The sequence below is a fragment of the Juglans regia genome, chromosome 11 (genome assembly GCF_001411555.2).
Source record: "Juglans regia cultivar Chandler chromosome 11, Walnut 2.0, whole genome shotgun sequence".
Classification (NCBI taxonomy): Eukaryota; Viridiplantae; Streptophyta; class Magnoliopsida; order Fagales; family Juglandaceae; genus Juglans; species Juglans regia.
The window spans coordinates 7,014,429-7,028,569 of record NC_049911.1 but is presented as its reverse complement, the minus strand read 5'-3'; positions in this window follow the sequence as shown (position 1 = coordinate 7,028,569).

Here is a 14,141-nt window from a genome sequence, read left to right as displayed (position 1 = left end):
TAATTTTTTTATCTAATTATTATTTAATTATTATAATTTTCCTAAACTTCTAGATAAAACACAAAAAATAATTCAACTTTTTCAAATTCAAAAACAAAAATAATTTTAAAAAATTATATTCTAACAATATTTTAACTTTATAATATTTTTATTGAATTTTTTTATCTCTCTTTTCTAAAAAATTCATCAAATATTTTAACTCAAACTTTTTCATTTTTATTCACAAAATATTTTATTACTATTCATAAATTCTGCATCCATCCGAACGTCCAAACAATGCTAAGGTTGCGTTTGGATAATGAAGTGATCTTAGATATTTTATAAATAGTAATGAAAAATTAATAATAAAATATTGAATAGTTGTAAATAATAGTAAAAAGTAATAAAAAATAGATATAAAATAATAAATAATAATGAAGTATTTTAAATATTCCACTACTCAAATGGAACTTTAAGGTCCAACAATAATAAATAGTAGTGAATAATTTGCATGATTTAAGACGGATTTCTTCTTTTGACTATAAGACAATGTTTTAAATACCGTATTAGTGACTGTTTCGGTCAATGCATTGAAATAAGATATTTCAGTACTGATATCATTTCGGAATAATTTATATATAAATAAATTATATATATTTCAAAATAATAGTCTATATATGAATAAATTATATACAAATATGTGTATAAATTATAAATATTCTGGTCTGAATTGATGATCTAAAAATAAGGAAGAAATGAAAAAAGAAGAAACAAAAACTGTAATCCGAACTATCGACTAGTACTTGTGGTATAGTCGAAATTCTGACCAATATGAAACTCGGCCTTTTTCTATACAAGCTATGCCAGAAAAAGGGTATATTTTGACTGTACCGACCAATACAATACAAAATTCAATACTTTGCTATAAGGTACAACAGCATTCTTTCCAATTTATTGGATTATGTGGAAAAACCGTCGAAAGATCAAAGACTTTTAGACCTTGGCCATTTCCTTGGCGTGGAGATTACGAGTTGGACTATTTTTCAAACTTTTTGTGGACCATTGGCAATGGCGAGCGACTTTAGGCCAACGCCAATGGGATGCTTGCCTCGCTTACCGGCCTTAAACAGCTCGCACATTATTTGTTTTTAGGTGCATGTAATGGTATATATAATTTTGAAGTTCCTTTTCTTTAAAAAATAGTAGAATTTATTATTAAAAATAATTTTTTTTTAATGTGAATCTCAAATATGACCAATTTTTTTAAAGAAATTGTGCAGAATTTATACAAATTGTACAAATAATTTTTTTATGGAAAATACTATTTATACTTCTAATTTTTATTTACATAATCAAACATACTGACATGCCAGTTATTGATATGCTGAACATTATGAAATTTGAAATTTAGACTGCGTTTGAATGTTGAGCTGAGTTAAGTTCTTTATAAATAGTAGTGAATTGATCAGTAGATTGAGTTATGTGGCGCCATTTAAACTGAGTTTAAAGTGTGTTTGGATGTTAAGATGAGTTTAGTACTTTTAAAGAAAGTTGAAAAAGGTTGTGGGTCCCACGTGTAAGGAAGTTTTGAGATGAGATGAGTTTAATAATTTGAGAGTTGAGTGTTTGGATGTTAGACTCAGCTTAAAATTAGACTGAGCTCGGTTGAGTCTTACAACTAAACACTGCCTAATTTGAATTTAAAAATAAAACTCATAAAATGCGTTTCATCTCTTCTCATCATATTCTCTTGCAATCAACGGAGAAGGGTTAAACAAATTATTTCCTCTAAGATTGTGAAAAATTAAATCTCAATTTTACATGCACGTTTGAGAATAAAAATGAAATCTAGCTAGAATTAAGCACTTTTAAGCACAAAATTGAGAGCGTGTTAAATTTCACATAACCCCAAATTGCAAAGAAATACACTCAATAAAGCATTTCTCTCACGCTTTTTTTAACAATAAAGAACCAACGTCTAAAAAGAACACAATATTTTCCATTATCAAAACACATGATGATGATTGAACTCGTTGTAATCAATACATCAATTACCTTCTAGAAACCCTTTCATCTTTGAATATTCTAGAATACAAGACAACCAATCAAAAGATGCACATTTTGGATCGATGGCAATGAAAATGTTTATTAGAAGGGAGCATTGTACCTTGACTATAAGCTCTTGTACATACCTCTTCCTTCTTTTTTTTTTGTTACTAGTTGACATAAGAACTCTTCTCTTCTCATCCCTCAAAATGATCCCTACCCCTGATCTGCATTGCTCAATGAAAATTGCTCCATTAGTATTCAACTTCGTAGGTCTTGCAGGAGGTGGTTGCCATCCAAAGCCTGGTTTTGAGTGTTGTTTCGAGGGCCTTTGTTTCATTGTGTTCCTTATAGAGGGATAATGCCTTCTCAATCACCTGTTCTAGCCATGGTGTAATGCCCTCATATATGTTTTGATTTCTTCTATACCACATGCTCCAAGCTATTAAGAAGAAATTCTCCAATTCACCTTTTTTTCCTTTGGCTTGAACTCTCTGTGCTAGACTCACTAAATATTTTGTATGCTCATCATCTGGCAGATAATTGAACTGTTGTTTCCAGCAGGATCTTATTAAAGGGTAGAAATAGAGAGCATGAGCCACATCCTCCACTTTGTTCAGACATAACTTACAACAATCATCTAAAATAATATTTCTGTGCTTTAGATTCTTCAGAGTTGGCAATCCATTTCTGCAAGCCCTCCAAGCAAAGACTTTCACTTGATTTGGTATATTTAGCTTCCATTGTTTCCTCCACAACACCTTTATAGTCTTTTAATTTGAGCTTTCTCTTGCCTTTATGTTCTTCTTTAAAGCATAAAAGAGTCGATAGGCACTCTTTACACTAAAAATCCCATTCTCTTCACATTCCCACACCAGTTTATCTTCTCTGTTTCCAGGGCCAATTGTGAGTTTTAGAACCTCAGCTACTTCTCTAGGTGGTAAGACTCTTCTCACTTGTTCCACATTCCACCAATTAGTGTTTTCATCAATAAGGCTAGCCACCTTTTCATACTCCTGAGAATTGGATTGGTTCTGAGGCTGAGGGATAAGTCTATGATCTGGTAGCCATAAGTCAGAACAAATGTTAAATGACTTCCAATTACCAACTCTCCATCTACACCCCTTCAACAAATATTTATTTGATTCTCAAATTCCTCTCCAAGCATATGAAGGGGCATATCCCAACTGTGAATCTTTGAAGCTTGAATTGGAAAAATATCTGGCCTTGTAAACTTTGTGTAGCAATGATGATTCTTCCTGCAAGACTCTCCATTCCTGCTTAGCAAGTAGGGCCTGATTAAATGTTTGTAAATCTTTAAAACCCATGCCCTCATTTGACTTTGTTTCACACATCTTTTCCCAGTTTACCCATCTAATTTTGTTCTCCTCTTTCTTTTGTCCCCACCAAAACTTAACCATCATATTTTTTAACTCTGCACACAAATTGCCAGGGATTTTAAAGTAGCTCATTGTATAAGTGGGTATAGATAAGGCCACTGGTTTAATCAAAATTTCTTTTCCACCTTGAGATAGCAGCATTTCCTTCCAACTCTGAAGTTTCTTCCACACCTTATGCTTCAATTGAGAAAATGTTTTATATTTTGCTCTTCCTACCATAGGTGGTAGTACCAGATACTTTTCATATTGTTGAAACTTCTGCACTCCCTTGAAAGCCAAGAGCTGCTCTTGCTGGCCAGCTTCTACATTCTTGTTGAATACCATTGAGGTCTTTTTCTCTATTCACCTTTTGACCTAAAGCTCTTTCACAGGTCTCAAAAAGACGTTGAATAGTGAGATTTACTTGCATTGTTGCCTTGCAAAATAACAAACTGTCATCTGCAAATAATAAGTGATTAATTTTTGGTGCTCCTTTGCAAATTCTAGTACCCTCCACCATCATATGCTGGTCGGCTTGTTGAAGTAATGTAATAAGTCCTTCAGTTCATAGTAAGAATAGGTAAAGGTAGAAGGGCCCCCCTTGCCTCCACCCATGAGTTGATAATATTGGTCCCTTAGGTTCTCCATTAACCAAAACTGAGAAAGTCTTCACATATACCACAATTAACTGCCTCCACTTGCCATTGAAACCCATCTTTGCTATCACAAAATCAAGAAAGCCACACTCCACCCTATCATAGGCTTTGCTCATGCCAAACTTCAATGACATATATATACCATTTTTTCCCATACCTTTGCTGCCTCAGATAATGTAATAACTCAAAGGCCACAATGACATTGTCAGTAATGAGTATACCTAGGAAAAATGCACTTTGAGATATTGAAATAACATCTGGTAATATAGTCCTAAGTCAATTTGCAAGAACTTTGGAGATCAACTTATAAACTACATTACACATACTTATAGATCTATAATCTGCCACAGTTTCAACCTTATTCTTCTTTGGAACGAGAGTTATAAAAGTATGATTTATATCTCGAGGCAAAAGACCATTGTTAAGAGCATTAAGGGCAGCTGCAGTCATATATTTCCCTACCACATCCCAATATTTTTAAAAAAAGATATGAGCCATACCATCTCGGCCAGGTGCTTTAGTGTGTGTGAGAGTCTCCTATCTTTTTCTCTCTAGAGAAAATAGAGATAGTGGAAATAGTTTTTGACAGGCGAAGGTAGTCGAGGTTCATTCAGTTTGGAACCAATTTCTGGTTTGGTATTGGAGTGCTATGGAAGGGCTAGAAAACTTATGGGGGCAACTTAATCTGACAGAGGAGGAAGATTTGGCTATTGATCTAGAAGGAAAAATATGGGCTGATCGCATTATCAGTAGGAGTGTAGTTGAAGCAACAATAGCAAAAGTTTGGAAACTAAGCAAGCATGCAGTGTTTCAATAAGTGGGGCCGAATATGTTTACTATCACGTTTGCCACCCATGTGGATAACAAAAGAGTTGAGGATGGTAGACCATGGTTCTTTGATAGCAACATGTTTGTTATTAACCCTTTTGATGGTTTCGTCCAGCCAAGTAAAATGAAGTTTGACACTGCATCTCTTTGGGTTCAATGCCATAACATGCCTCTTGTGGGGAAGAACATAGAGTGTGGAGAAAGGATAGACAGGTTGGTAAGAGTGGTGTAAGAGGTAGAAGTTAATGATGATGATGTATGGTGGGGAAGCTTCCTTCAAATGAAAATTCTACTGGACTTGAAAAAATCATTGGCAAGGGGCAGAACTGTTACTATTGCTGGAGTAAAATACTAGATTCCTATTCAGTGTAAGAATCTTCCACAACTATGTTTCAAATGTGGTAGGATCATTCATGAAGCATATGGACATGAAAGTGAGGAAACAGAACAATTTGGTTCTTGGTTATGTTAAGGAAATCTCCACTGATACAACTGTCCCTAATTCTAAGGGATAATGTTTTGCCTAGTTTTGGAAACTTTGACCATTATATTTAGGAGCAATCAGTGCAACGGTCATCCTTGTTTCTTGTCCATAATTTTAAGCTATTGATTTGTAGTTTACTTCTTTATACTTTCCTTGTATACAGTCTGTTATATATAAAAAGGTGATACACGACTCTGGAAACATGGTCCAGAATTATTCACATTTTGTCTCTTGTTTCATGGTATCTGAGCTCTATCGTGACCTCTGTCCCTTTTTTCTTTCTTTCTTTTTTTTTTTTTTCAAATGGCTTCCACTCCAGTCACTCCTGTCAGTATTCACAGCCTTGTTACCATTAAACTTACCAAAGACAATTATCTATTGTGGAAAGCTCAAATTGAACCGTACCTACGTGGGCAAAGGCTTTTCGGCTACGTTGATGGTTCCATAACCAAGCCACCCACTCATATAACCAACCCTGCGGCAGCAACGTCTGAAGCTGCACTTTCCATAATTCCCAACCCCAACTACACTATCTGGTTTGATCAAGATCAAGTAGTGCTAAGCACACTGCCTTGGAGACTATTTTCTCCTCTCATTCTCGCGCCCGTGCAATGCAAACCAGACAAATTCTCTCTGTCATCAAAAAAAGGAAATCAATCAATCTCTTATTATTTTCAGAAAATCAAGACTCATGCCAACACTTAGAGCTGCTATTGGTGAGTCCTTGCTACCTCATGAATTTCAATCTTAACTACTAGGCGGACTTGACTCCACCTATGATGCTATTGTCACTGCTATCATCACTCGGTCAGACCCGATGAGTAAAGAAGATCTCTTCAGTCATCTTCTTAATTTTGAGTTGCGGTTGGAAAACCACAACTCAGCTCCTGAAGCAACTATTGGTTTAGTTAACGTTGCTACACGCTCTGAAGGTTTTCGACCTCGAGGGGGCAAACAGTTTTCTCCACAGCAACAATCTTATCAGCGAAATAATTTTCGAGGTCGTGGACGCACTGGGCGTACCAAAGGAAGCTCTAGCTAACAAACCTCCTCTCGACCACTATGCCAAGTCTGCGGTAAAACAGGCCATACTGCTATCCAGTATTACCATCGCTTTGATCAGGCATATCAAGGAGCCCCTCCCACCGTGGTGGCGTACTTAACTAATCAACAATCCACTTCTGATGCAAATTGGTATCTCGACACTGGGTCTACCAATCATCTCACAAATGAATTTCAACATCTCAATATTCACTCTGAGCCTTACACAGGTGGTGACCAGATACAAGTTGGCGATGGGGCAGGTTTAAAAATAAAAAACATTGGTTCATGCAAATTGCATACTTCTTCACACTCATTTAATTTACCACATCTCTTACATGTGCCTCACATCCAAAAAAAACCTCATTTCTGTTAGTCAATTTGCTAATGACAATGATGTCTTTATTGAATTTCACTCCTTTTATTTTTTGGCGAAGGACGAAACCAACGGAAAAATTCTACTGCACGGCATGACTAAGGATGGTCTTTATCCCTTCCCCTCCGATGTCTCATCTTCAACTCACCGACAATCCTTCACTTGTCAACATGTTCCTCTTGAAATGTGGCACTCTTGAATGGGACATCCGTCATACCAAACTGTTCGTCGTCTTGTTTCTCAGTTCTCTCTTCTAGTGTCAACAAATAAAGCTCCTAGCATTTGCTCCAGCTGTCAACAAGGAAAAAGCCACTGCCTTCCCTTTCCAGTTTCTACTTCCTCTTCCACCTCTCCTCTTGAACTTATTTTCTCAGATGTTTGGGGACCTTCCCCTGTTATGTCAACTAGTGGAAATAAATTTTATGTGTCTTTCTTTGATCATTACAGCAAATACACTTGGCTTTATCCTATCCCACAAAAATCTGATGTTTACAAAGTATTTTGTTCATTTCAAAAACTTGTTGAAAGACAACTTAACTGTAAAATCAAGTCTGTCCAAACAGATTGGGGAGGTGAATATCGTTCTCTTCATAAATATTTTGAAGACAATGGTATCCAACATCATGTCTCTTGTCCTCACACATCTCAACAAAACGGTTCTATCGAACAAAAACACCTTCAAATTGTCGAAATTGGTTTGTCTCTTCTATCTCACAGTTCGGTCCCTCTTTCCTTCTGGGATCATGCCTTTTTAATGGCCACTTATCTCATTAATCGACTACCCACTACTCCACTGAATATGACACCTTTACAATAACTATTTGGCCGTGACCCTGATTTTTCACTTATGCATGTTTTCGGCTGTGCATGCTACCCTTTTCTTCGCCCCTTTAATCGTCATAAGCTCGACTTCCGCTCCAAACAATGTGTGTTTCTAGGCCTCAGCAATATGCATAGAGGATATAAATGTCTTGATCCATCCACAGGCAAAATCATAGTGTCTCGACACGTGGTGTTTGATGAACACGCGTTCCCTTTTTCTCAACCATCACCAGCTTCCCTTCAGTCTGCTTCATCCCATGCCGACACGACTTACCTGCCTTTTCCTATTAACCACCAATCGGGACTTCACACAAACACTTCTTCACCTCTCATCCCAGATCATGCCACGATATCCTCTCAACCTGCTTTCTCTGACTTGCCCTCTGCGACTAATCCTCCCTCTTCTCCAACCGAATGCTCCTCTCCACCTACAGCTCATAATTCTCCTCTTGCTGTTGCAGTTGAAGCTCCCACGGCTCGCCCCCATCAAATGAGGACTCATTCATAGAGTCAAATTGTCAAGCCTAAATCCTTCACCGATGGTACAGTTCGTTACCCTCTTCCAAAAGCTTTACTCACTGTGTGTTATGTGCCTAAAGCCCCTTCTAGTTACGCTGAGGCTAGCAAATATGTCGAATGGAGGTCTGCCATGGACGATGAGTTTTCTGCTCTAATGAAAAATGGCACATGGTAGCTGGTCCCTGCTCGTCCCGACATGAATATTGTTGGCTCTATGTGGGTTCTTAAAACTAAAAAGAAATCAGATGGCACTCTTGACAGACGCAAGGCCCGATTAGTGGCTAAGGGATATCATCAACAACAAGGTATTGACTTCGATGACACCTTCAGCCTTGTTGTCAAGCCTCCAACAATTCGACTAGTTCTCAGCATTGCCGTGTCTCACAACTGGGAAATCCATCAAATTGACATCCAAAATGAATTTCTTCACGGTTTGCTTGCTGAGGACGTTTACATGCACCAACCGATTGGCTACGTGGATACCAACTTCCCGACTCATGTCTCCAAGCTTCATAAAGCCCTTTACGGTTTGAAGCAGGTGCCTGGTATTCCAGACTCAGTGACTATCTTCTTTCCTTGGGTTTTCTCACTTCAGCCTCAGACACGTCGCTCTTCATCTATACCTTAGAATCGGTTCGTTTGTTTTTTCTTGTCTATGTCGACGATATTGTGATCACAGGCTCCAGTTCACAGGCCATCTCTCAACTTATCCAAAATCTGAGTAGTGAGTTTGCCGTAAAAGACTTAGGTCCCCTAAGCTTCTTCTTGGGTATTGAAGCCTCCAGGACCTCTTCTGGTCTTTTTCTCTCCCAAAGGCAATATATTTATAACATTCTCCAACAGAAAAATATGGTAGAAGCAAAGTCCGTGTCATCACCAATGTCATCCTCGCAACAACTTTCTCTGTTTGATGGTGCTCCCTGTGCAGACCCTTCACATTATCCCAGTGTGGTTGGTGCTTTACAGTACTTATCACTAACTCGTCCAGACATCTCTTATGCAGTTAACAAAGTTTGTTAGTTCATGCATAAACCCACTGAGACTCATTGGTAGGCTGTGAAGCGAATTCTCCACTATCTGAAATTTTCCATCGACTTTGGTTTACAGATTCGGCCTGACTCCTCCACCCAACTCTCCATTTATTGTGACGCTGATTGGGCCGGTTGCCCTGATGACCGCCGCTCAACATCTGGTTACTGCATCTACTTTGGTTCCAATTTGATTTCTTGGAGCTCCAAGAAGCAGCCAACAGTCGCCCGCTCCAGCACAGAAGCAGAGTATAGAGCTGTTGCTCATGCCACGGCTGAGTCACTTTGGCTTCAGTCTCTATTGCGTGAGCTTGGTGTTTTTATTTCCTCAAGACCGGTTGTTTGGTGTGATAACATCAGGGCAACTTATTTGTCAGTGAACCTAGTTTTCCATGCCCGCACAAAACATGTAGAAATTGATTACCACTTCATCCCAGAGAAAGTCCAACAAAAGTCACTTGAAGTTCGTTTCATATCCAGCCGTGATCAACTTGCTGATGGTCTTATGAAGCCTTTAGTCTCAGCCAAATTCTCAATGATGCGAGACAAACTCAATGTGGTCCTCTCCCCGTTGAGTTTGCAGGGCGTGTTAAGGAAATCTCCACTGATACAACTGTCCCTAATTCTAAGGGATAATGTTCTGCTAGTTTTGGAAACTTTGACCATTATATTTAGGAGCAATCAGTGCAACGGTCATCCTTGTTTCTTGTCCATAATTTTAGGCTATTGATTTATAGTTTACTTCTTTATACTTTCCTTGTATACAGTCTGTTATATATAAAAAGGTGATACACGACTCTGGAAACATGGTCCAGAATTATTCTCATTTTGTCTCTTGTTTCAGGTTACGAGCGAAATCTGTCATTCGAATGGGACTTATGAATGATGGGGAAAGATTCAGTACGATGGGGAAGAATAGCCGTTGGGAACCTTACCATAGCAAAACAACGGGTGGTAGTAGTGAGTTGTCAGCACCGGCACCGATGATGCATACTAAAAGGGAACTTTTGAGGCGAATGGGAAGTGCGTGATTCTAGGCGAGGATAAGGGAGAGGAGGATCATAATGAAGGCCTTGCGCTGATGGGGGTTTCAGAAAAGGAAGTTGCCAACTCTGATATGAACACGTTTAATTTGGAGATAAGGCAGGGGGAGGATATGCAAGGATTTAAAGAATCTGTGGCAGTTAATGTGGATATAGTCAAGGATACCAGGGTTGACTTAGCTAGTGATGTGGAGATAATGGATCGAGGGGATGATGGGCCACGCTTCAGTTTTGTTTCAAAGGATCCAACCCTTATTATGGAATTATGTACAACTAAGGTTCAAAATACTCCTCAGCAAAGACAAATGAGGAATAAGGGTGGGAAGTGGAAGTCTAGAGCAAGAGCTTTTGGCAACTCTTCTATCTCGGTTAATGATATTGCTGGCAAAAAGATGACACTAGAAGCTAATGGTAACTGGTTGGAGGCACAAAAGTAGAATAAAAGATACAAATTGGGTGATATATGGTGGTGTATGAGGTGAGGGTGGGATAATTGGAGTTGAAGATCAAAGAGGTGACTCAAGTGATAATATGATATCGGCAGTGGCTGTTTCCCAGCCCTGCTGGGGGCAATGATCGTGTTAAGTTGGAATTTTCGTGGGCTTGGAAACCCATGGAAAATTCAAGTCCTTTGTGACTTGGTTAGAAGAGAAGATCCCAATATTTTATTTTTGCAAGAAACTCGTTTAAGTACAAAGAGAATGGAAAGAATAAAATATGGTATAGGTTTTACCAATTGTTTTGCTGTAAGCAATGAAGGAAGGGGAGGGGGTTTAGCCTTACCTTGGAATAATCATGTTCCATTACTTATGGTTCATTTCTCTAAATTCCATGTTCATGCAAAAGTCAAGGTAGATGATGATATGGAAGAGCCGTAGTTTTTGACTAGTATATATGGACAACCAGATGCTGCAAAGAGACATGAAACTTGGTCTTTAATTAGATCCATTAATGTTCCCCAAGATAAGTCATGGCTCCTCGTGGGTGACTTCAATAAGATACTTAAAAACAATGAGAAAAAGGTGGGTGAGTAAGATCAGAAAGACAAATGGCTGAGTTTAGAGCAGTGATACAAGATTTTGTTTTAACTAATCTGGGTTTCAAAGGGCCTAAGTTTACCTGGAGTAATGGAAGGGAGAATAACCAATGCGAGACTTGATAGGTTCGTGGCTAATATGAAATGATGTGCTTCTTTTCCTATGATGGGTGTGGAACATGTCCCAGTGGCTCACTCTGACCATTTAGCTATCATCATGAAAAGGCTAGATGATAATTACCAAGTAAAGGGCCAAAAACTGTTTAGATTTGAGGCTATATGGGTGGAATCTGCTGCTTGTAAACAAGTAATTGATACAGCTTGGAAAGGGGTGATGGGCCCACAAGATTTAAGTAGTGTGATGAAAAAGATTCAGAGATGTGGAGAGAAATTAATGCTATGGAACAAGAGCAGTTTTGGCAATGTTAAGAAAAATATCGAGAAGGCAAGGCACAAGCTGAAGTGCGTATACAATTTCTGATCCTCAAGGGCTCAAATCAGTGGAACAGAGGGAAGAAGACATGCAGAAAATGGTTGGAAATAGATGAGATTATGTGGCGTTAAAAATCAAAAGCCCTATGGTTAAAAGAGGGTGATAAGAATACCAGATTTTTTCATAATAACGCCACTCAAAGAAAAAAGAGAAATCTAATAAAAGGTGTTAAAGATGGTGCTGAGCTCTCCCAGGTGGAGGCAGGTAGAGATAAGAGTCATCTTAAATTTCTTTAAGAGTCTCTTTAAAACATCTGATCAAGCTGGTGAATTGGATTTCCTGGATGGCCTTGCTGAATGAAAGCCTTACACAGGAGTTCAAAGCTGATGAGATTACAAAAGTTGTACGTCTTCCTATAGCAATGCAGCCACATCCTCGGGGGTAGAGAGAGAAGCCCTTGGGCCTTTAAATTAAACAGCCTCCATGTCTCTTCAACTCAACCGAGCACGAAAATGACGCCTGCAAAGCTGGTCATACTCACAGTCAAAACCGACGCTCTCTTAGAAGAACTACTAGTTTTTCGGCAAAAGGCATAGAAGAACGTCCATAGGAAGGACAAACAGGAAGCGTGAGGAACAGAGTAAAGAGTACTTTTGTTAATACTGGCATATTGGAACAGCGTAGAAGTTGTCTAAATAATATTTTGTACAAGTTTGAAGCCATGTTTGTCAATGAATTAGCTGAATGCTTTGCTCTCTGGAAAGCTATATATGGAGATATGCAGGCATTTACATTTCAGAAAGGTGATCTCCGAGAAGGGGATGCTCATGCAATTGAATGGAAAGGACAGTTTGCATATAGAGAAGGCAATACAGTGGCTAATGAGAAAGTGTGGATAGATCAGGAAATTCCAGACTTCATTTCTAGTAGTCTGGAGAGGGATCATTTGTGTAATGTTTGATTTTATAAATGGAATACAGAGGAGTTTTCACTTTCTTTTTTTTAAAAAAAAAAAACTTATATTCACGTCTATTATGCAAATAGTTATTTAGAGATTATTTATTTCAGAGAAAGAAATCACCATCAGTATTTGGAAAGCAAAACATTTTATTAGTACGAGAAATTAGTTATCATATATTTTAAAAATTTGATTTCTATGTTATTTTCGTTTTCTTTAAATGAAAATCATCAAAAGGTAGGTAGTCGGATACTCGGATGGGCCATGGCCTACTGACTTTTTTTATTGGAAAACGTTAAGATGACCATCACTAAATCTGTCCATTTTTATATCTTATTTATTTTTTTATTTTTTTAATAGTTAAGAAAATGACCGTATTTATATTTTTTATTTTTTTAATGGTCAAAGATGTTTAAAAAATGCTTAAAAAAAATAAAAACCATTTGTACTGGTGTGCATATTTAGATTGCAAATTTGGTGTGCACCGCCCTTATTTATTTATTTTTCCGATCAAAGAATTCGTGAAAATAAAATAAGAATACATGAAAATAAAAAGGCATGGACCCTCTTTCCATCACTTTAAATTTTTGGGATAAGCACCGGTGATTTCACATAATATCATAGTAGAAATCCTGAATTCGAATTTAACTCTACATCTTATTATATTTAATTAAATATTTTACATATTAAACATACTAATTAAGAGAGTCTAGCACACACATTAGAAAGACCGTTATCCTGCCATCAACTTAATCTTTGAGACAAGAAGTGATTTTACAATGAGTAATAAATGCAATAGTGATTGAGCAAGAGCTTACCTTAGCAAATTAAGGAGTTGGGGAGAGGAGATAGATACGTCATTGCAATGTTTTTAATAAGTAATTTCGAGAATAGAGACATTTTATACATCAGTTATTATTCATTTTTTCACTTTGTATATATAGTTTTTTTTTTATAGATATGAGAGTATTTTTTATAAAATGTAGAATAGTAAATAGTGATTGATGATAAGAATTTTTCTTGCACATAATGTGCTTAAACAAGGCCGATGTTCGATGGAAGGAGTAAAATAGAAGTAAATGGAGCCCGGAGGAGTCGTAGGTCCTTTGTATGCTTGGCCAGAAAAATTAAGTATTAATTGTGGCATATGAATGACGCAAATGACAACATTAGGATAAAAAAAAATCCTTAAATGGCCATTGTACGTGTGCTCTGACTAAGGGCCTTGTTCTGTTCTGCTGTTAATATACCTAAATTGAAATATCAGCTTAGTCATTGCTGATAGGACCTGAGAGCTACCTCAAGTTTTCCTTTCAAATAACGACATCCAGAGTGACAATATCAATACTGGCACCCGGGATTGTCTATTACCGACGGGAATCTTGCTAAGACTTGTGTTCAAGCATCCAGCCTAATTATTTTAAATGTCTTAAACAAACCAAACCTGTCTCATTCCAGGTATAAATAAGTGCACCACTTGGACCAGATGTCACAACCTGGGCATATTTTTCTT